Source organism: Mustela erminea, chromosome 4 (assembly GCF_009829155.1).
Source record: "Mustela erminea isolate mMusErm1 chromosome 4, mMusErm1.Pri, whole genome shotgun sequence".
Classification (NCBI taxonomy): Eukaryota; Metazoa; Chordata; class Mammalia; order Carnivora; family Mustelidae; genus Mustela; species Mustela erminea.
Window position 1 is genome coordinate 120,363,587 of NC_045617.1, and position 23,912 is coordinate 120,387,498.

A 23,912-nucleotide genomic window follows, 5' to 3' on the forward strand; every position below is an offset into this window, starting at 1 on the left:
CTGCAGTGCCCAGTCAAGAAAGGAAAATAAAATTTTATATTGTTCACTGGTTATTTACCTTTTCTTTCCCAAAGATAATTATTGTCATCTAATTTGTCTCACTTTGTGTAATTGAGCTTGCCTTTCTTCCTGTCTGGAACATGCAGGTTGTTGGTTTTCTTTTGATTGTCATTGGAAATGACTCTGTATTTTGGGAAGGTAATCAATCACCTTTGCACCCTGTTTGAAGACTCCTCTTACACCCAGTGGGGGTTATTCAATACTGCCAGAAATATTTAAAATTAAAACTGTGTGTCTAGAGGAAAAGAAGCAAGTTGAGAATACTGTAATGGGATAACTAGATCAACCTATGATGCCATTTAGGCTACAACCCATTCTTTGAAAAAACTGAAAGCAACTTTCCTTATCTTATAAATGTTTGCAAAACTAGAAATACAGCTCTGAAGTTTTAAAAATCAGCCACATGACTGAGACAAAACACAAGAGTACTATGACACCTGACAGGCAGACAGCTCAGACACAGACAGGATGAAGGCAGGGATCTGATGGAAGCTAGGCTTCTGTGACAGCTTCTTGAACAGTGACAGGTGAAAACTTTCTGTTTCAGGGAAGGGAGAAAGGGGAGGCAACACAAGTTTGTCTCAACTCATCAACACAGACAGACTTCAGTGACCAAGACAGTGTCCCCAAGTGGAGGCTGGTCTTTATACTAAGACCTGCCCCCCCTGTGCCCTATAGGTGCATCTTTGCTAGGGCAAGTCTTCCTGAGTATCAGTGCAACAGCTAGCCCTCCCACCAGAAGACCAGCACAAACCCGTCACATGTGCCAAGAGTACTGATCAAAACCACCGCAAAGCTTTGCCTGTAGGGGGAAATAGGATCTAGCTTTTTTTAACAAGTAGACCAAACACTGAGTTCAGACTTGCCACTTACTGGAAAAGTTCCAAACACTCCCTTCAACAGGCAAGGAGAAATTCCTCAGAAACTGACCAGAAGGAAAGAGCAGTCAAAACACAACACCAGAATGCACACTCTGAAACACCTCCTGAAGCACAAGACCCAAGTATAGGACCTTTACTCAATATAGCTGTTATTCTCAAGAGCAGGAATATAATATGAAAACAAACTGGAAAATCCAGAGGAAACTGACAAATTCATAGAAATATCCAAACTACTAAAGCTGTAATAGGAATAAATAGAAAATCTGAACAGACTGATAACCATCAAAGAAATTGAATCAGTAATCAAAAATCTTCCAGTAGAATCCAGGGCTTGATGGCTTCCCAGGGGGAATTCTACCATTTAAAGAAGAGTTAATACCTATTCTTCTGAAACTGTTCTAAAATACGGAAAGGGAAGAGAAACTAGGCCAGCATGACCCTGGTTCCAAAACCAAAGACCCCGCTCTAAAGGAGAATTAAAGCCAATACCCCTGATGAAGACGGATGCAAAAATTCTCACCAAGATACTAGCAAATTGAATAAAATAGTACCTTAAGAGAATTATTTACCAAAATCAAGTGGGATTTATTCCTGGGCTGCAGGGGTGGTTCAGTATTCACAAATCAATCAATATGATACATCACATTAAAAAAAAAAAGTGTATAAGAACCAAGGAGGTACTTCACTTGAAGAAGGAAGCTTTCAGATTGATTTTCTAGTTTGAATATGAATTAGCGCCATGTTCAGTGAGGTGGAGTGAACCCATGAGGGAAGATCAGGGGAAAGAATGGGGTGGGAATGTTATTATCAACTGAAGTGTATGTCTCTACTTCATTCCTGCTCCTTGCTCACAAGGAGCCTTTGGAAACTAGACCCTTCAAGACCTCCTAATATGAATCATAATCAAGCAGTTAGGTCCTTCAATATTTTCCTATTCCTCCTCACTGGTGTCTAATTACTATTGTCTTTGCCTATCCAGCTAGAAGATATTTTTAATTATTAGGTTTCCTGGTATCACGTTTCAGACATTTATCCCAATACTCTTTGACATATCACTTTTGGTAGAGCTGACATTTGTTAACTTACTGTGGCAAAATTGATCACCTATCTGAATTTTTCTTATCTCTCTGAAATTTATGAGACATGATATCATTGAAATAAAAACACTCTTTTAATGAAAGCTGCAAGAAAGGTGTAAATTGCTTAGGTCAACCAAGTGGAATAACTCAGCATCTAAGGCAATTTTACAAGATTTAGGTTCATAAGCTCTTATTAATGAGGTATTAAGACTTACTAACTCCAAAAGGCACATATGTGTCCTAGTTATAAAGTTATGAATTCAATATTTCATTTCATTAAATCACACCAGACATTCCTAACAAAGGAAACCATCCTGCACAGGTACATATTAAGAAATTTTACTATGTTAACTAGTAGCTTGGAACCGCTCATTGAATGAAATGATCTATTTCTCAAGAATGGCACATCTGGGCATGATTTGGCAGAAAGTCCCTAAGATTCCCATTTCTTGTGCAATACCAAACAGCAGTACTAATGGCTTAAATTCTTGGGTGACTCATTATGGATAAACAAATATCCTTCAGGGCAAAGCTACAATATTCTGAATTCCTAATTACTGAAACAACAGTAGCCATTTCAGCACTTTATAGTACTTTAGACTGAATAAAACAATAAATTCTGGACAATCAGTTGGTGAGATAGGCACAGATCAGGATCAGTACACTTTGCAAGTGGCCCACAAAGAGGTTACTTGGAGGAAAATGAGACTCAAGGGAGCACAGCTATATTCAGAGGAGTAATACCAGGAAGCTTAAAAAAAAAAAAATCCTCAAAAGAGAAAGGTGAATCATTGAAGGATTTAACTTCTACATTTTCTACTATAGGTACTTAAAAATTCATATATCCTGATTCTCCTAATTTAAAATAATTATAGCAAGGAAGGTTTTGTTTGTTTTTAATAAATAAACCAATTTTCTCTAGTTTGTTGTAGATTAATATATGTATTTAAAATTACAAATTTGAAAATGAGGTTTTTCTAATTCTTTTTTTTTTATCTCAAGAAAGGATTTTTTTATTATGTTCAATTAGCCAAAATATAATACATCATTAGTTTTTGAGGTGGTGTTAAATGATTCATCAGTTGCATAGAACACCCAGTGCTAATCACCACACATACCCTCCTTAATACCCATCACCTGGGGGCACCTGGGTGGCTCAGTGGGTTAAGCCTCTGCCTTTGGCTCAGGTCATGATCCCAGGGTCCTGGGATCGAGCCCCCCATTGGGCTCTCTGCTCAGCAGGGAGCCTGCTTCCCCCTCTCTCTCTCTGCCTGCCTGTCTCTCTGCCTACTTGTGATCTCTGTCAAATAAATAAAATCTTAAAAAAAAAAAATACCCATCACCTGGTTACCCAAACCTCCACCTCCCTCCACTCTGGAATGCTAATGTGGTTCCTAGAGTCAATAGTCTCTCATGGTTCATTTCCCTCTCTGATTTCTCCCTCTTCAGTTTTCCCTCCCTTCCCTTGTGGCCTTCTGTGCTATTTCTTATGTTCCTTATGAGTGAAACCATATAATAATTACCTTTCTCTACTTGCTTATTTCACTTAGCATAATCCCCTCCAGTTCCTGTCATGCTGATGCAAATCGTGGTTTTTCAACCTTTCTAAAGGCTGAGTAATATTCTGTTGTATATATGGACCACATCTTCTTTAGCCATTCATCTGTTGAAGGACATCTCACTTCCTTCCACAGTCTGGCTATTGTGAACATTGCTGCTATGAACATTGGGGTGCATGTGGCCCTTCTTTTCACTACGTTTATATCTTTGGAGTAAATACCCAGTAGTGTAATTACTAGGTTATAGGGTAACTCTATTTTTAACATCTTGAGGAATGTCCATACTGTTTTCCAGAGGGACTGTACCAGCTGCATTCTCATCAACAGTGTAAGAGGGTTCCCTTTCTCCATATCCTCACCAACATTTGTTGTTTCCTGCCTTGTTAATCTTTGCCATTATAACTGGCATAAGGTAATATCGCATTGCAGTTTTGATTAGTACTTCCTTGATCGATAGTGATGTTGAACATTTTTTCAAGTATATGTTAGCCATTTGTACGTCTTTTTGGAGAAGTGTCTTTTCATGTCTTCTGTCCATTTCTTGACTGGATTTTCTTTCTTTATTTATTTTTTGAGAGAGAAAGACAGAGAGACATAGCAAGAGAGGAAACACAAACAGGGACATTGGGAGAGGGAGAAGCAGGCTTCCTGTAGAGCAGGGAGCCTGATGTGGGGCTTGATCCTAGGATCCTGGATTCATGACCTGGGCCAAAGGCAGATACTTAATGACTGAGCCACCGAGGCAATCCAAGAATATTTGTTTTTTGAGTGTTGAGTTTGAAAAGTTCTTTATAGATCTTGATACCAGTCCTTTATTTATAATGTCATTTGCAAATATATTCTCCCATTGTAGGTTGCTATTTAGGTTTGTTGACTGTTTCTTTTGCTGTGGAAAATATTTTATCTTGATCAAGTCACAAAAGTTCATTTTTTGCTTTTGTTTCCCTTGCTTTTGGAGACGTATCTTGAAAGAAGTTGCTGTGGCTGATGTCGAAGAGGTTACTGCCGATGCTCTCCTCTAGGATTTTAAGGGATTTCTGTTCATCCATTTTGAGTTTATATTTGTGTATGCTGTGAGAATGATCCAGTATCATTCTTCTGCCTGTGGCTGTCCAATTTTCCCAGCACCAATTATTTGAGAGACTGTCTTTTCTCCATTGGACATTTTTTCCTTCTTTGTCATAGATTAGTTGACCATAGAGTTGAGCACCCATTTCTCATCTATCTATCTGGTTCCATTGGTCTATGTGTCTGTTTTTTGCCAATACCATGCTCTCTTGATGAACACAGCTTTGTACTACAGCATTAAGTCAAGCACTGTGATGTCTTCAGCTTTGGTTTTCTTTTTCAACAATCCCCTGGGTATTCTGGATCTTTTCTGGTTCCTATACAGTTTCTATACTAACTTTAGGATTGTTCCAGCTCTGTGAAAAATGTCAACCATATTTTGATAGGGATTATATTGAATTTGTAGATTGCTTGGGGCAGCATAGAGATTTTCACAGGGTTTATTCCTCCAATCCATGAGCATAGAACATTTTTCCATCTCTTTATGTCTTCCTCAATTTCTTTCATAAGTGTTCTGTAGTTTCTAGACTAGAGATCCTTTAACTCTTTGGTTATGTTTATTCCTAGGTACCTTATGGTTTTAGGTACTATTGTAAGTGGAATCAGTCCTTAATTTCTCTTTCTTCAGTCACATTGTTAGTGTATAGAAGTGCAGCTGATTTCTGTGCATTGATTTTGCATCCTACCACATTGTTGAATTACCATAGGAGTGCTTGTAATTCGGAGGTGCAGGCTTTTGGGTTTTCCACATACAGTATCATGTCATTTGCAAAGAGAAGAGAGTTTTACTTCTTCCTTGCCAATTTGAATGCCTTTTATTTCTTTTTGTTGTCTGATTGCTGACGCTAGGGCTTTAAGTATGTTGAACAAAAGTTGTGAGTGTGGGCATCCCTGTTGTGTTCCTGACCTTTAGGGAAAAGTTCTCAGTTTTTTTATATTGAGAAAGATATTCACCATTAATCTTTTCACAGGTGGCTTTTATGATACTGAAGTATGTTCCTTCTATCCCTACCCTTTGAAGAGTTTTAATCAAGAAAGTATGCTGTACATTGTCAAATGTTTTCTCTACATCAATCGAGAAGATCATATGGTTCTTGTCTCTTCTGTCTGTAATATGATCTATCACTTTGATTGATTTCTGAATGTTGAGCCACACTTGCATCTCAGGAATAAATCCCATCTGGTCAGGGTGAATAATTATTTTAATGTACAGTTGGAACCTATTAGGTAGGATGTTCTTGAGTATTTTGGCATCTATGTTCATCAGGGACATTGGGCTATAATTCTCCTATTTGATGAGGTCTTTGCCTATTTTCAGATCAGGGTAATACTGGTCTCATATAATGAGTTTGGAAGTTTTCCTTCCATTTCTATTTTCTGGAACAGCTTCAGTAGACTAGGTATTAATTCTCTAAATGTTTGGTAGAATTCCTCTTGGAAGTCATTCATCCCTGGACTCTTCTTTTTTCGGAGCTTTTTGATTATTGTTTCAATTTCCTTGCTTGTTATTTGTCTGTTCTGGTTGTCTATTTCTTCCTGTTTCAGTCTTGGTAGTTTATAAGTATCTAGGAATACGTTCATTTTGTCCAGATTGCCTAGTTTTTTGAGCAGATAGTTGCTGGCAATAAGTTCTAATAATTGTCTCTATTTCCCTGATTTTGGTAGTGATTTCTCCCATTTCATTCATGATTTTATTAATGTGGATCCTTTCTCTTTTCTTTTGAAGAAGTCTATCCAGAAGTTCATTGATCCTATTAATTCTTTCAAAGAACCAGCTTCTACTTTTGTTAATATATTCTACTATTCTTCAAGTTTCCATTTCATTTGTTTCTGCTCTAATCTTTATTATTTCTCTTCTGCTGCTGGGTTTAAGCTTTCTTTGCTTTTTTTTATCCAGGTCCTTTAGATGTGCATTTGGGATTTTTCTAAATTTTTGAGAGAGGCTTGGATGGCTATGTATTTTCCTCTTTGGACTACCTTTGCAATATCCCATAGGTTTTGAACCAATGTGTTTTCATTTTCATTGGTTTGAATGAATTGTTTAATTTCCTCTTGAATTTCCTGGTTGACTCATTCATTTCTTAGCAGGATGCTTCTTAACTTCCAAGGGCTTGTGTTCCTTCCAAGTTTTTCCTGTTGAGTTCCATTTTCAAAGCATTGTGGTCTGAAAATAGGGAATCATCTCAATCTTTTGATTGAGACCTTGAATTGTGACCCAGTATGTGATCTGTTGTGGAGAAAATTTCACGTGCACTCAAGAAGAATGAGTATTCTATTTTAAGATGGAATGTTTTGTATATATGTACAAAGACCATCTGGTCCAATGTGTCCTTCAAAGCTCTTGTTTCTTTTCTGATGTTCTACTTAGATGATCTGCATTTTGCCATGAGTGGAATGTTGAAGTCTAGTAATAATGTATTATCATTTATATCATCTTGTTCACAATGAGAGCAACTATTAAAAGGTATGAATTTTGTGTTATTGTATTTCCTGTAAAGTCCCTGTTTCTATAGACTGTCTCTGTTAATTTCTGGTCTTTATCACTCCTGGGGTTTTTCTCCTTTTATAGAAGGCCCCTTAATATTTCTTGCAGGACTGGTTGGTGATCACGTATTCCCTCATTTTCTGACAGTCCTGGAAGCTCTTTATCCCATCTGTTCTGAATGAAAGCCTTGCTGGATAAAGTACTCTTGGCTACATGTTCTTCTCATTTACTCTTCTGAATATGTCTTGCCAACCCTTTCTGGTTTGCCAGTTCTCTGTGGATATGTCTGATGGTATTCTGATGTACCTCCCTCCATGTCTAAGAAATCTTTTCCACCTAGCTGCTCTCAGGTTGATTCCCTTGGTTCTAAGATTTGCAAGCTTCACTAATATATGTCAAGATGTTGACCTGTTTTTATTGATTTTGGGAAGGGTCCTCCCTGCCACAGATAGGAATGCTTGTTTCCTTCCCAATATTGAGGAAGTTCTCAGCTATGATTTGCTCAAATATACCTTTTAGTCCTCCCTCTCTTTCCACTCCCTCAGGGTTTCCAATAATTCTGACATTAGAACATTTCATGGTGTCATTGATCTCTCTAAGTCTATTTTCATGTGCTACTGGCTGCATCTCCCTATCCTCCTCAACTTCCTTCTTTTCTATAAGCTTATCTTCTAGATCACTAATTCATTCTGCCTCATTTATTCTGGCTGTTAGAGTATCCAGTTTAGACTGCATCTCTTTCATAGCATTTTTAAGTTTGGCCTGATTAGATTTCATTTCTGCCCTTAGAGGTTCCATATTGTCACTAATGCTTATTTCAAGACTAGCTATTGACTTCATAATTGTTATACTGAAATCTATATCTGACATCTTGCTTATATCCATATCCATTAGTTGTGTGGCAAAGGACATTGTCTCTGGTTATTTCCTTTGTTGGTATTTCCTCCTCCTTATAATTCTCTTGAGGGTTGGTTAAACAAATTGGACAGAGTCCAAAATATCAACTATTATCCAAGCAAAATGCACCTTAGAAAAAATCCCAAAGGGTCAAAATCTACCACAAATATGCCACCAAAGCCTAGATAGTCCAAAACAATAAAAAAGAAAGAAAAAAGAGGGAGGGGAAAGTTGGGGAGAGTAATTGTAATCTCTTAGGGTGGACAAAACAGGGTGCTCTGCCTGATCCTGATTGATTTTTAGTCTGAGTGTTAGGAGACACTATAACCCCAAATTGCAAAAAAGTCAGAATATATATATACACACACATATATGTATATATATATACACACACAAATATACATATATATGTGTATATATATATACATATCAAGGTAAAGGTAAAAGTGGATAGAGTGAAAAAGTACCAGTATGGGACATAAATAAATCTATAAAACATATATATGAAGAAAATAGAACTTGAAAAAAATGACTTAAAAATGTAGGTTAAGGAAAGGGAAGGGAGGGAGACAAGATGGCAGAGAAGTAGGAGGAGGTGCCATTTCAGCCTGTTCCCTAAAGTGAGCTGATTACCTACCAAAGAACTCTGATCACCCATGAAATCAGCATGAGATTAGAATTATACACTTCTTGATTTCTATGGGGGCAGAAGACTGAAGAGGGCAGGTAAAGTGTTCAAAAAGAGCAAATGATTGTAGGGGGAAATTGGAGGAATCAGGTGGTTAGGTACAGGGGCTTAAGCCTGCCAAACCAGGACAGCCAAAGCTGGTGCTGAGCCGGAGAGAATGCAGCAAAAAAGCCAAGTCTTGGTCCCTGAGCCACTGGTTCACCTGAGAGCATCTGAGTGGCAGTGCCCATGAGGGTGAGGGAGCCTGCCGGATGGCAGAACCACAGCCTCTTGCACTCTCCACGCATGTTGCCCTACACCCTCCTCTGAGAGGTGCGTGCAGGTGCCAGCAGGCGCTCTCTCGGACCTAGAGAATCTGAGCACTCCCAGCCCGGACCAGCTTGAAAATCTCAGTGCTTGGGACTTATCTGGTGGTCTGGACCTGCCCAGACAGCTAGTATTTCTCATTGTTTTGGGTACAAGTGGGAGTTCCTGTGACCCAGGAGACCATGACTGGGAACGTGCTCTGTCAGTGGCAGAGAGGGAATTTATGTGCTCTGGAGCACACCGAGGGGAAGAAACTGAGGCTTCTCTCTGAGTGGGAGGTTTGGGTACAGTTTTCTTTCCTCTAAACCTCCAAAAACCATCAAAAGCCACCAAGGGGAGGACTTAACTCTAGGGGCATTGCCTGAAAGCTCCCTTCTCCTCTCCACCTTCCCATGTCCTCCATGTTGTTATGCTCCACCCAAGAGGGCCCTCCCCCAGAAAGCCAACCAAAAACAAAACAAACCAAAAAAAAAAAAAAAAAAGACAAGAGGACTACCACCACTACTTCATAGATACAACTTTTATTCTTATAACATTCCCACTATTCTGCTTCTTATCATTTTTTAATATATAACTTCTTAACCTATTTACCATCACAATGAGATGTAAGTACATCAAATTCCATAATAACATTTTAACCTGAACTTTTGGAAACATATACACTGTGTTTTTCTTTTGCTTTTTTATTTTTAAATTTATTTTATTTTATTATTTTTAAAAATTTTCATATAGAGATAAGCTTCAAGCTAATCCCATTTCCCCAATCAATGATACCCCTATAGGCAAACCAGTTTTAATCTGGAAAGTTCAGTCCTTTAACAAAGGTATCAAGATACATCCAGGAAAAATCAAAATAAACTTCCTCGCCCACACTGAGAATTTATAACCACTCTCCCCTTTTCTTCTGTCAGTGTTTGTGTGTATTTGTGTTTGTCCCAGTAGTATATAAATCTTACACTTGGGGTTCTTTTTGATGGGCTGTTTTTTTTTTTTCCCCTCTCTTGTAATCTATTTTTGTCAGTCTTTTTTTTTTTTTTTTTTTTTTTTGTCTGTTTTTGTTTGTATACTTCATAAATCTTACCTTGGGGCCCATTTGGGCTGGGTCTTCTCTTTTATTTTATCTATTTTTTTCTTTATATAATTTCTTTTAAGTGTAACAGAATTCATTGTTTATGCACCACACCCACTGCTCCATGCAATACATGCCCTCCATAATACCCACCATCAGGATCCCCAAACCTCCCACCCCCGACCCCTCCAAAACCCTCAGATTGTTTTCAGAGTCCATAGTCTCTCATGTTTCATCTCCCCTTCCAATTTCCCTCAACTCCCTTCTCCTCTCCATCTTCCCATGTCCTCCATGTTATTTGTTATGCTCCACAAGTAAGTGAAACCATATAATTGACTCTCTCTGGTTGACTTATTTCATTCAGCATAATCTCTTGCAATCCCATCCATGTTGATACAAAAGTTGGGCATTCATCCTTTCTGATGGAGACATTCTTATGGAGTTACTCCAAAGTGTATATGGACCACATTTTTCTTATCCATTCATCGTTGAAGCGCATCTTGTTTCCTTCCACAGTTTGGCGACTGTGGACATTGCTGCTATAAACATTGGGATACAGATGGCCCTTCTTTTAACTACATCTGTATCTTTGGGGTAAATACCCAGTGGTGCATTTGCAGGGTCCTAGGGAAACTCTATTTTTAATTTCTTGAGGTATCTCCACACTGTTCTTCAAAGTGGCTGGACCAACTTGCATTCCCACCAACAGTGGAAGAGGGTTCCCCTTTCTCCACATCCTCTCCAACACATGTTGTTTCCTGTGTTGCTAATTTTGGCCATTCTAACTGGTGTAAGGTGGTATCTCAAGGTGGTTTTAATTTGAATCTTCCTGATGGCTAGTGATGATGAATATTTTTTCATATGTCTGATAGCCATTTGTATGTCTTCATTGGAGAAGTGTCTGCTCATATCTTCTGCCAGAGTTAGGGTCCATATCTGGGCTCTATACTGTGTTCCACTGGTCTATGTGTCTGTTTTTATGCCAGTACCATGCTGTCTTGGTGATCACAGCTTTGTAGTAAAGCTTGAAATCAGGTTACGTGATGCCACCAGTTTTGTTTTTTTTGTTTTTCAGCATTTCCTTAGCAATTCAGTGTCTCTTCTGATTCCACATAAATTTTAGGATTATTGCTCCAGCTCTTTGAAAAATAACAGTGGAATTTTTATCAGAATGCATTGAAAGTACAGATTGCTCTAGGCAGTATAGACATTTTAACAGTGTTTATTCTTCTGATCCAAGAGCATGGAATGGTCTTCCATCTTTTTGTGTCTTCTTTGGTTTCTTTCATGAGTGTTCTGTAGTTCCTCAAGTACAGATCCTTTACCTCTTTGGTTAGGTTTATTACGAAGTGTCTTATGGTTCTTGGTGCTATAGTAAATGGAATCAATTCTCTAATTTCCCTTTCTGTGATTTCATTGTTAGTGTATAAGAAAGCCACTGATTTCTGTACATTGACTTTGTATCCTGCCACATTACTGAATTGCTGTATGAGTTCTAGTAGTTTGGAGGTGGATTCTTTTGGGTTTTTCATATAAAGTATCATGTCATCTGTGAATAGAGAGAGTTTGACTTCTTCATTGCCAATTTGGATACCTTTTATTTTTCTTTGTTGTCTAATTGCTGTTGCTAGGACTTCTAATACTATGTTGAACAAGAGTGGTGATAGTGGCCTTCTTTGTCGTGTTCCTGATCTATCTATCTTTCTTTTTTTCTTTCTCTCTCTCTCTCTCTCTTTTTCTTTTTCCTTTATTCTTGGTGGGGACTCAGTTGTTCAGAAGCATCCCTGGATGCACCTTGCCTGCATCATGGTTGATACATTCAGCTACATATCCATTCAGCCATCTCTCACCAAAATGACTAGGAGGAGAAATGCCCAACAGAAGAAAAATTCAGAGACTGGGCCTTCTGCATTAGAGCTATTGGATATGGACATAGACAGTATGTCAGAAAGGCAATTCAGGCTAACAATTATCCAGGCAGTAGCTAGGTTTGAGAAAGCCTTGGATGACAAAATGAAATTGATTAGGACAGAAGTGAAAGCCACCAGGGATGATGTTCACAATGTTCTCAATGAGTCCCAATCTAATCTAAATTCTCTAAAAGCTAGGGTAACTTAGGCAGAAGATAAAATTAGTGATCTGGAGGACAAAGAGATAGAGAGAAAGGATCAGGAGGAAGCCTGAAACAAACAGCTTAGAAGCCACAAAAACAGAATTAGGGAAATAAATGATGCCATGAAACATTCCAATGTCAGAATTATTGAAATCCTGAGGGGGAGGAGAAGGAAAGAAGTCAAGAAGATGTAGTTGAACAAATTCTCCATGAAAATTTTCCCAATCTCCTGAATGGAACCAGCGTTCAAGTACTAGAGGAGAAAGGCATCCCCCCGAGATCATAGTATCTAGAAAGACCTCGAGACACCTGACAGTGAAAATTATGAAACATAGTTGTAGACAGGAGCTCTTGAAAGCAGCTAGGGCAAAGAAGTTCCTTATGTACAGAGGAAAGCCCATCAGAATAACATCAGATTTGTCCACAGAAACCTGGCAAGCCAGAAATGGCTGGCAAGATGGATTCAGGGCACTAAATGAGGAGAACATGCAGCCAAGAATACTTTATCTAGAAAGACTGGTGTTCAAAATGGATGGAGAGATAAAGAGCTTCCAAGACCGGCAAGGTTTAAAAAAGTATGTGACCACCAAGTCGACACTGCAGGAAATATTAAGGGAGGTTCTTTAGAAGAGGACAAATTCTTATAGTATAATTGAACAGAAATATATAGAGACAATCTATAGAAACAAAGACTTCACAGGGAACACAATGTCAATAAAAACGCATCTCCCAATAATCACTCTTAACGTGAATGGCTTAAATGCACTGATAAAATGACAGGACCAATCCATATGTTGTCTACAAGAGACCCATTTTGAACCTAACATCCAGACTGAAAGTGAAGGGATGGAGAAGCATCTTTTGTGCCAATGGGCCTCAAAAGAAGGCTGGAGTAATGATTTTCATATCAGATAAATTAGATTTTAAACTAAAGACTGTAGTCAGAGATATAGAAGGACACTACATCATTCTTAAATCTACCAAGAAGATCTAACAATTATAAATATTTATGCCCCCAATATGGGAGCAGCCAATTACATAAGAAAACTGTTAATCAAGTTAAAGTGTCATATTGATATTAATACATAAATAGTAGGAGATCTTAACACACCACTCTCAGTAATAGATCATCCAAGCAGAAAATCAATGAAGAAACAAGAGCATTGAATGACACATTAGGCCAGATGGACCTCATAGATATATACAGAACATTTCACCCTAAAACAACAGAATTCTCTTTCTTCTCGAGTGCACATGGAACCTTCTCTAGAATATACCACACACTGGTTCACAAATCAGGGATCAGTTGATACCAAAAGATTGGGATTATTCCCTGCATATTCTCAGATCACAATGCTTTGAAACTGGCGCTCAACCACAAGGAAAAGTTTGGAAGGAATTCAAACAGCTGGAAGCTAAAGACCACCTTGCTTAAGAATCCTTGGATCAACCAGGAAATCAAAGAAGAACTTGAAGAATTCATGGAAAACAATGAAAATGAAGACACTTCTGTCCAAAACCTATGGGATACAGCAAAGGCAGTCTTAAGGGGAAACGCCTTGCCACCTAAACCTCCCTCAAAAAAATTGAGAAACCCAGAATACACCAGTTGTCTCTACACCTTAAAGAACTGGAGAATCAACAACAAAATAAGCCAACTTCACACACAAGAAGGGAAATAATTAAGATTAGAGCAGAGATCAATGAGATAGAAATTAGAGATGCAGTAGAATATATCGATGAAACTAGAAGCTGGTTTTTTAAAAGAATCAATAAGATTGATAAACCATTGGCCAAACTAATCCAAAAGAAAAGACAGAAGTCCCAAATTAATAAAATTATGAATGAAAAGGGAGAGATCACAACTAGCACCAAGGAATTAGAAACAATTATCAGAAGTTATTATCAACAGTTATATGCCAATAAGTTAAGGGAAATAAGCTTATCATTTATCTGTTCTTCCAGTCTGTTGTCTGAGGAAGACCTGTTTCTCTGCTTCTCAGGTGCCTGTGCTGGAGTGGAGTTACACCACACTTTGTCAGGGGGTTGGGCTTAAAGTGAGCATGTTGGCTGTGTGGCTTTTTGTTCCCTGGCATCTTTCTGCTTTTCTTTGGAGGCTCAGTGCAAACATGGCCCTGCAGGAATCCACCGCCCAGAGCCACAACCTCGTGGTGTCCTCCCTCAACAAATCCTCCAGGTCAAACCGTGTCCAACTCTGTGAGCATTAAACTCCACAAACTCAAATATATCATGCACACTACAGCTCTTCCGGGGGGAATCAAGGAGACACATAAGCGTTTCTGTGCTTTGTGACTTTGCAACTGCTAGCAGCTGTGGGCTTATGCATGCACCCTCTTCCACAGCTCTTAGTTAATGCTAGGTACTGCCCCAATGTCCTTTCAGGGGTCACACCACCCTGAGAGCTATACCTGTCATGAGCACAAGCTATTTTATAGCTCCCCTAGGATGCTAAACATCCTGCACCTTCTAGTCCTTTTCAGGGTCTTCAGGCAGAGGGCAGTCTCCCTATCTGCTCAGCTAACAGTTTATGGTGACCAGAGCTGAGAATCCCTTCTGGGCTTGCTGAACATAACCAGTCTCCCCACCCCTGCTTCCCACTTGGGCACTCTATCATTTCAGAATCCCCCATTCTTTCTGAGTCTCCTGGAATCCTGAGACCACAATGATCCACCTAGAATTCTTCCCCATTCATATCCTGTGCTATTTTCAGAAGGGGGTCCCTCTCATTAGATGAGGTTTCCAAGAGTCCTGATTTTCTGCTCCATTGAATCACTTTCCAATGGCCAGCTTATGGAGGTTCTGTTCCGGCTCCATTTATCTTTGGATATGTCCCCCAAAGATTCAAGGTTCCACACCTCCTACCTTGCAAAAGTAGTCTTTTTTTCTGCTTGTGGAAATCCAGATAAATCTTCTTACATCTCAGGTTGAATTTGTGTGTGATCAGAATGTTTTGATCGATATCCAGCTAAATTCAAGGGACTGGACGAAATGAGGTTCCCTACTCTGTTGCCATCTTGCCCCCCACACTAATTCTTTTTATTTAAAATGTTATATGGAGGGACGCCTGGGTGGCTCAGTTGGTTAAGCAGCTGCCTTCGGCTCAGGTCATGATCCCAGCGTCCTGGGATCGAGTCCCACATCGGGCTCCTTGCTCAGCAGGGAGCCTGCTTCTCCCTCTGCCTCTGCCTGCCATTCTGTCTGCCTGTGCTCGCTCTCTCCCCCTCTCTCTCTCTGATAAATAAATAAAAAATAAAATCTTTAAAAAAAATGTTATATGGAAAGGATAAACATGATAGGTGGAATTTGGCTTCTATCATATAAAATTTAATCAAGTTAAATAGGGAAAATTCACATTAAAGTTTGGTCCACTTAAAAATGTAATTAACTGGGGTACTTGGGTGGCTCCATTAGTTATGTAACCAGCTCTTGAATTTAGCTCAGCTCATGATCTCAGGGTGGTGAGATCACGCCTCATGTCAAGCTCCCTGCTGGGTGTGCAACCTGCTTAAGATTTTCTCTCTCCTTCTTCTTCTATTCCCCCTGCACCCTTGTGGTCTTTCTCTCTCTCTCTCAAAAAAATAATTAATTGCTGGCTTGCATGTATGGGTAAAATGTGGGGATAACAGCAGGATAATACTCTCTACAAACAACTTGAAAAATTAGCGAATTGAATGAGAATCTTGTATTGAAAAATTTAAAAAGCTGCAGAGTTAATATTGACTTGCTGTACTAGATTAGTGATTCAATGACCACTTTATTTCCAGGGACATGTGTTGATTCTCGCAAGAGGCTTGGCCCAAGCAGAGGAACTCTGCTTCTAACAGCACATTGGACAATGAGGTGGAATTAAAGAAATGAATGGGAAAATAGAGACTCTTAAAATGAGGGTTATAATTTTCCATAAGACAATTACTAGGTGCTAGAGCAGTACAGGAGGTCAGCAGAGGCAAGAGGAGAAGAGGGGGGCAGTGTATAATTTCCTATATTTTTTTTTTCAATTTTCTATAATTTTGAGGTGCAAGTTGCATAAACTAACAAAATGAAAATAAGCTGGTATGAAAGAAATTGTTCTCTGACAATTACAAGGGACAAATTATTGTCCCTTAATTTGATATATAATTTAATTCCATTTTGGAAATAAACTTTGAGAGAATGCTATGTAACTGTAGAACAGCATACCATGGCATTTCCTGATCTGCCTCAGTGGAAGGTGTGATGCATCAACTGGAGACCTGGTGACAACAGGATAACCATGGAGTGCACATTTAAGGTAACACAAGCACAAAATCTAAAGTGTGGAAAGAAAAAAAAAACATAACTCAACAGAAGTGCTAAAAACTAAAATGCAAATATAATTATACGGAGAAGTGTTGTATCTGTTTCAGACAGTGAATAAATTTAAAAAGCAGAAGTATTTATGTTAAGTGAAATAAGTCAATCAGAGAAATGCAATTATCATATGGTTTCACTTCTATGTGGAGCATAAGGAATAGTGCAGAGACCAATAGGGGAAGGAATGGAAAACTGAATGGGAAGAAATCAGAGAGGGATACAAACCATATGAGACTCTGGACTCTGGGAAAGAGGGTTACAGAAAGGGAAGTGGGTAGGGGGATTCGAATAACTAGGTGATAGGTTTTAAAAAGGGCATGTGATATGATGAGCACTGGGTGTTATATTCAGCTAATGAATCATTGGATATTATATCAAAAAACTAATAATGTACTGTACCTTGGCTAATTAAATTTTAATTAAAAAATTACTTTAATACCACTGAATTGTTGAACACTACCTCAAAAACAAATGATGTAATATATGCTGACTAACTACATAATAATAATTTAAAAATACACAATTAAAGAGTAGTTGTTTTTACCAAGTAAGGTCAAGATTTAAAGTGAAAGAGCTCCAATAATGTCCTAGTTGATTTTTTCCTGGCCTTCATAAAGATTAATGATAGAGAAACCAACTCCTATGCTCTAGTCAACAGTGACCAAAGTCTCTTACTTGAGCAGCTCAGAATTATAGTAGATTTACTTGGTGGGAATTCCTGATAATTTTAATGGATTTTTTGTGGTAGAACTTGGGTATTACTTTTTGGCTTAGATTTTTCCTGTTTAACATTTTGTTTTTTATACTGGCCATGGAGCTAACAACTCAACCAGTAGTGAGAGAGTTACTAGCAATTATTAAGCTCACAGGCTGAGACATGTGAGAAACAGTATGTGGATATCCTGATATCTGCAAGGCCATAAATTCCTTCAACTCCCTGAAATTCTGAAACTCCCTTCAACTCCCTTAAATTCTCCAAAGCAAAGAAAAAATTTTTTTTTGTGCAGTTTGCTCTTCTGATGGTTTCTTGTTCATGCAAGACCATTAATCTAAAAAAGCAGCCTCCAAACAGCACATTTTTGCATTTCTCACCTACAAGTGTTTTGTGCCCACATTTTTTCAACTCTAAATGACAGGAGAAGATGGGTTAAGAATTTATCTCACAAAGTCATGCAATTTCCCACCTGAAAGGAAGGACTATGTAAGGTTTTTTCACACTTGGAACAAACTACCTCAAGGCCAAAAATATCCATGATGCTGATAGCAATGTGAGGAGATCAGAGTCCACAAGGCCAGTTGGGGATCTTTAATCCCTCAGTTTGATTCAATCCTGGAACAAATCCAAGAAATCAAGAGATATCTGGTAAATTCAGTTTATGATCCCTAGGATTTAGTGTGTCCTAAGGGGCTAAACAGTGCAGGTAATCCAAAAACATGGAAGGTGGATAGTTCCTGAGTTCTTACCTGGAACAACTATTATAATATAATTATAATTATAATATATAATTCTGTGGACTGACATTTATTTAATGCATGGAACATCTTGGAGAAAGCAAACGTGATGATTGTAAATATCGGCAGTAGCTTTTTACATAGGTTATATATAGTTTGGGGGCATGGGATGTAAAAGTAAAAATCAGCTACTCTCCACATCCTGGGGAAATTAATTATGCTATACTATAAAAAATTGTAGAAGTAGCAGATATACCCAATCCTTACTCTAAACAAGGTATATATGTTGATTCAGGAAGTTGGTGTGAGAATGTTTCACTTAACTTTCTACTATATGCTGTTATTTTGAAAATAATAATATACACAATAAAAGCAGGAAAAAAAGCCATTCTTCAGAAGGTGTGTGTGTGTGTGTGTGTGTGTGTGTGTGTGTGCGCCTTCATTCACACTCAAAACAGCATATAAATATTTGGATTAAATATTGTCTTTATGGTCATGTGAGGCCTTTATTACCATCATATAAAAGGAGAAGGGTGAAGTACTGGTCAGAGTACACTCCCTGATATTCCACGTCCTTATGTCACTCTCACGTTCCTGTTTTTGCACCACAGAGAGGAAGACAACTGAATGCTGACTGAAGCTTCCAAGTAATGGGTTTCAGTATTTCAGAGGGGGTTCAAGAGGAGAAATTATCTGTCCAGTGTTTCCCAAGAAACTAATATTTTGGGGTTGGTGATTAAGCAAGGTAAGTGAAAAGAGATTTTTACAGTGGGGAAAAATGTCAGAGTTGGTGTGTGTGTGTGTATGTGTGTGTGTTCATGAAGAAGCTGAGAAATGTCAATAGGGACAGGAGAAAGTGTCTCCATGTAATGTCTTTCCCCCTCATGATTAGTCTATATTTGTTCCAACTAGATCCTTTCTCTAGTTAGAAAATATTAAGGATTCTTCTAAAATAAAAAGCTGTACTCCTCTCCAACCTTAGATACTAGGTGTTCATCCTATTCTCTCTGGTACTTAGAAATTATGTCGCTTTATCTTGTTTATGATAGACCATTCTGTGGTCCTTATATTTTTCCTTAGATCCCTTATTTCTCTTATCACTGCCTTTCCAGAAGAAACTTTTGTTTTCCGTCAGATTAGAACATTCTGATCTCTTTCTTCCCTGGGCCTACTCTCCAATCTAAATCTCTCACTCAAAACCCACTCATGAATTCACTCAGGCAAATTAAGATCTTCTCTATATCTTCTAGCTTTTCACACCTCCTTCAGGAAAATGGGGGTGACAAAAGTCTTGTAATCAGGCAGGACTTCCTGAAGTCCCCTGAATTGGGGCTGATGAAGGATATTCCCTTTCTCAAAGTGCACATCTGATCCAGAACAGAAGCTCCTTCCAACCCCAACCTTGTCCTCGATTTACCACCATAGGCTAAGCCTGGATAGCAATTTTGACCTATATCCCTAGGAAATGGTAGAGGTCAGCTTCCTGAGGAAAACGACCTGGGTAATGGTTTTTCTGTTTGTTTGCAGGAAAGAAGTAAAGAAAAACACTTTTAAGCATACAGGAGTCATCTTTGGTCTCTGGGATTCCATATTTCACATCTTGTAGCATAATGACTAAATTGTCCAAGATGATGTTAACTGCCCTTCTAATCCTGGTGCTATTTTTTTTAAATCAAGTCACGCTTGAGAAAGTCACCAGGGAAAATGGTAAGTTTATAAATGATTGATGTTATAGATCTGGATATTTTGGGGATCATGACCTGAACTGAAAGAAGATGCTTAACCTACTGAGTAACCCAGGCACCACATGGACTGTCATGTTTTTTATTTTCATGTGCTTCTATGTAGTTTTTAATTTCTTCTTTGAATTCCTGGTTAACCCATTCATTCTTTCACAGGATGTTCTTTAGCCTCCATGTATCTGTCCTCTTACCAAATTTTTTCTTGTGGTTGACTTCAAGTTTCATAGCCCTGTGGTCTAAAAACATGCCATAGTATCATCTCGGTCTTTTTGTACTTGTTGATGACTGATTTGTGACCCAGAATGTGATCTATTCTAGAGAATGCTCTATGTGTACTCAAAAAAATATGTATTCTGCTGCTTTAGGACAAAATGTCCTGAATATCTATATCTATCTATATCTATTTCTATAGATATTATATATTTCTATAGATATTTCTATAGGAATAGAAATAGATATAGATAGGTATAGATCCATCTGGCCCAGTGTGTAGTTCAATGCCATTGTTTCCTTGCTGATTTTCTGCTTAGATGATCTGTCCATTGATGTAAGTGGGGTGTTAAAGTCCCCAACTATTATTTTTTATTAGCAATGAGTTTATATTTGCTATTCATTGATTTACATATTTGGGTTCTTCCATATTGGGGGCATAAACACTTATAATCATTAGATCTTCTTATGGACAGACCCCTTAATTATGATAGAGTTCCATTCATCATCTCTTGTTACAGTATTTGGTTTAAAATCTAGTTTGATATAAGAATGGGTACTCCAGCTTTATGTCACCCATTATCATGAGAGATGGTTCTCCATCCCCTCACTTTCAATCTGAAGGTGAGTTTAGGTCTAAAATAAATGCCTTAGGGTGTCTGAGTGTCTCAGTCAGTTAAGATTCCAATTCTTGATTTCAGCTCAGATCATGATCTCAGGGTTCTGGAATCAAGTCATGCATTGGATTTCATGCTCAGTGGCACGTTTGCTGGAGGATTTCTCTCCTTCAACTTCTGCCCCTTCTTCCTCTCTCTCTTAAATAAATAAGTCTTTAAAAGATTAAAATAAAATAAAATAAATAAAATAAAAGAGTCTCTTGTAGGCAGCATATAAATTTTTTTTTATCCATTCTGATACCCCTTGTTTTTTGATTAGAGCATTTATTCTATTTACATTCAGAGTGTTTATTGATAGATATGTATTTAGTTACATTATATTACCTGTAAATTTGGTGTTCCTGTGATGTTTTCTGTTCCTTTCTAGTCTTCATTGCTTTTGGTCTTTCTTCCCTACTCAAAGGATCCCTTTTAATATTTCTTGCAGGGCTGTTTAGGGGTTGTGAAGCCCTTTGTTTTTGTTTGTCTTGGAAACTCTATCTCTCCTTTTGAGTGAAAGCCTTGCTGGATATAGTATTCTTGGCTGTGAATTTTTCCCATTCAGCACATTGGGCCACTCTCTTTTGGCCTATGTGGACAGATCTTTTATGTACGTGATTTGTCCTCCCTTGCAGGTTGAGGAATTTTTTCCTCTGTGCTCATTTCAGGTTTCCTTCCTTGTCTGTGTATTCTGAGAATATGACTATGATAAGTCTTGGTGTGGGTTGAATTTTGTTGAATTTTATGGGAGTTCTCTGTGTCTCTTGGATTTTGATATCCATTTCCTTCCCCAAATTAGGAAACTTTTCAGCAATCATTTGCTCAGATAAACACCTTGCCCCTTCTTCTGTCTCTTATTCTTCTGGAACTTATATGACATTCATGTTATTACACTTTGAGGATTTGCTGAGTTCCTTAGGTTTATCTTCATGATCCAATACTTTTCTTTCCCTCCTCTTTTCAGCTTCATTATTTTCAATACTTGTATCATCTATATCACTGATTCATTACTGTGCTTCATCTGTCCTTGTTGTCATTGTATTAAGTCAGTTTTGCATCTCAGTTATAACATTTTTAATCTTGGCTTAACTAGTTTTTCATTCTTTCATCTCTGCAGTAAGAGATTCTCTGGTATCTTATATGCTAACCCAGCTAGCATCCTTATGGTTGATTTTTTAAATATTGTTTCAGGCAGTTGCTTTTATCAATTTTGATTAAATCAAAATTAAATTAAAATTAAATCAAAATTAAATCAAAATTTTTTCTTTTGGGGTGAATTCCCCCATCTTGTCATTTTTGTCTGGGTCACTGTGTGTGTGTGTGCATGTGTGTGTGTGCATGACTGTGTGTGTGTGTGTGTGTGTGTGTGTGTATGTGTATGTGTGTGTGTGTTAGAAAAGCCTGTTATATTACTGCTCCTGAGAGTAATGGCTATATTGAGAAGAGGTCCTATACTTTCTTGGGCTTCAGGAGGTTTTTCAGAGTGTGCAATCTCGTGTTGTGTTTTGACTATTCTTTCCTCAGGCCAGTCTTCTGCAGAGTTTCTCCTTTCCTGCTGTGGGGACTCTTTGGACTTTGCCCAGTGTGTAGCAAGTTTGAACTGGATGTGGTTGGGTCTCCTATTAAAGAAAGCTAGATCCTACGGTGCCTGGGTGACTCAGTCAGTTAAGCATCTGTCTTTGTCTCAGGTCATGATATTGATATCAGGTCCTGGGATTGAGCCTCACATAGGGATTCCTGGTCAATATGGAACCTGTTTCTCCCTTTCCTTCTGCTCCCTACTCCCTTGCTTGCTTGCTTTCCTGCCTTTTCTCTCTCAAGAAAATACGTAAAATATTTTAAAAAAAGTAAGCTAGATCCTATTTCCTCTGGAGGTGAAGCTTTGCAGCAGTGTATGGTCAGTTTTCACCTGCCACTCTTCAGGAGGCCTTCTCAGAAGACTGAACAATCTCTCCTCTTGTACTGCCAGCTTCTGTCAGATCCCCACCTTCACCCTGTCAGGTTCCAAACTGTCTGCCTTCCAGGTGGCACAGTACTCTTGTATTTTATCTCAGGCATTAGGTTGGGTTTCAAAACTCCAAATTTTAGGTACCAGCACAGCAATGACTTGCACTGATCCTCTGGGGTTTGGTGTTACTGCACTCTGGCTGTTGCGGGTTTGTCCCAGAAAAGCAGTTGCAGGACTGCTCAGTGGTTAAAAGTTTATGGTATAGTGCTGCAAAAGCAAGCACAAAGGTTTGCTTCCCTCATCATGTATCTTTGTTTCTGTAGTAGTGACCAAAGTAGAATGTTGGTGCCCACCAGATCCCAAATCCCTGAAGCAGTTGTGCCATGACTTCTAAAGTCACTCCAGTAATTGGAACTGTTTCTTGTCGCATGAACAATGGGATCATCAGACCACACTGCCTCCTCCCAGGACTCTAGCTCTGCTTCCCCACAAAAGCACCACAAAGAATGCTAGGAATGACCCTGGTGATGGTGTGAACTTCTAAAACTTCATATTTTGAGCCCTCCCTCCTGCTTATAAAAATAGTTGTGGACAGCCCCTCTCCTTTTTGCAGTCAATAGTTTTGGGAAATAATTTTTCATCTGCATTCCCCTGCAAATTTCTTTAACTCTCCCTTTCTCTCTTTCTGTCTCCCTCCTTTTTCCATGATCAGGGCTACTTCTCATCCACAGCACCTACAGTTCTTTTATACCCTAATCAACTCTCTGTAGTTTCTACTTTCATTAATGTTGCCATTTTTTCCTTCTAGATGTGAAATCTGTTCTCTAAGTTCTCAGATTGATTTCTTGGGTGTTCAGAATTGCTTGATATTTATATAATTGTATTCATAATGGGCATTTTAATTGACATTTATAGTTGTAAGATAATTTTCTAGATACATAATATAATATGAAAGTTGTGGGGAAGTGTTTCATGTGATTCATAGGCTTACATGTGACTCATAAGCCTTCTTCAATTCTGGAATTTATATTTCATGTTTTCTCTGGAGTTTTTCTTCATTTGCTAATGTCACATTTGATAAATATGAAGATATATTGACAGTTTCTAAAAAACTATTATCAAGAGTTTGATCAATGGATAAAATTAAATTATGAAGATTGACAGGAAGAATCTATCAGAATATAAGAATTGAATTATGGCAGATTTAAATCATTGAAACCAAAATGAGAAAGAGTTGTAACAAATGAAATTCCTCAAACATGACATCAAATGCAGACATATCCAAAAAAGTGAAATATAGAAATGAAGTTTGATAAAGCAAATAGAAAAAAAATCTCATTTTATGA

General features: G+C 38.2%; 1 long non-coding RNA gene across 1 annotated transcript; it reads left to right on the forward strand.

Moving 5' to 3' along the window:
- Window positions 1-3,194: 3,194 nt before the first annotated feature.
- Window positions 3,195-16,963, forward strand: LOC116587835. The gene is made up of 3 exons (XR_004284664.1): window positions 3,195-3,221; window positions 4,912-4,916; window positions 16,891-16,963. It is a non-coding gene; the product is annotated as an uncharacterized LOC116587835 (long non-coding RNA).
- Window positions 16,964-23,912: the final 6,949 nt, after the last annotated feature.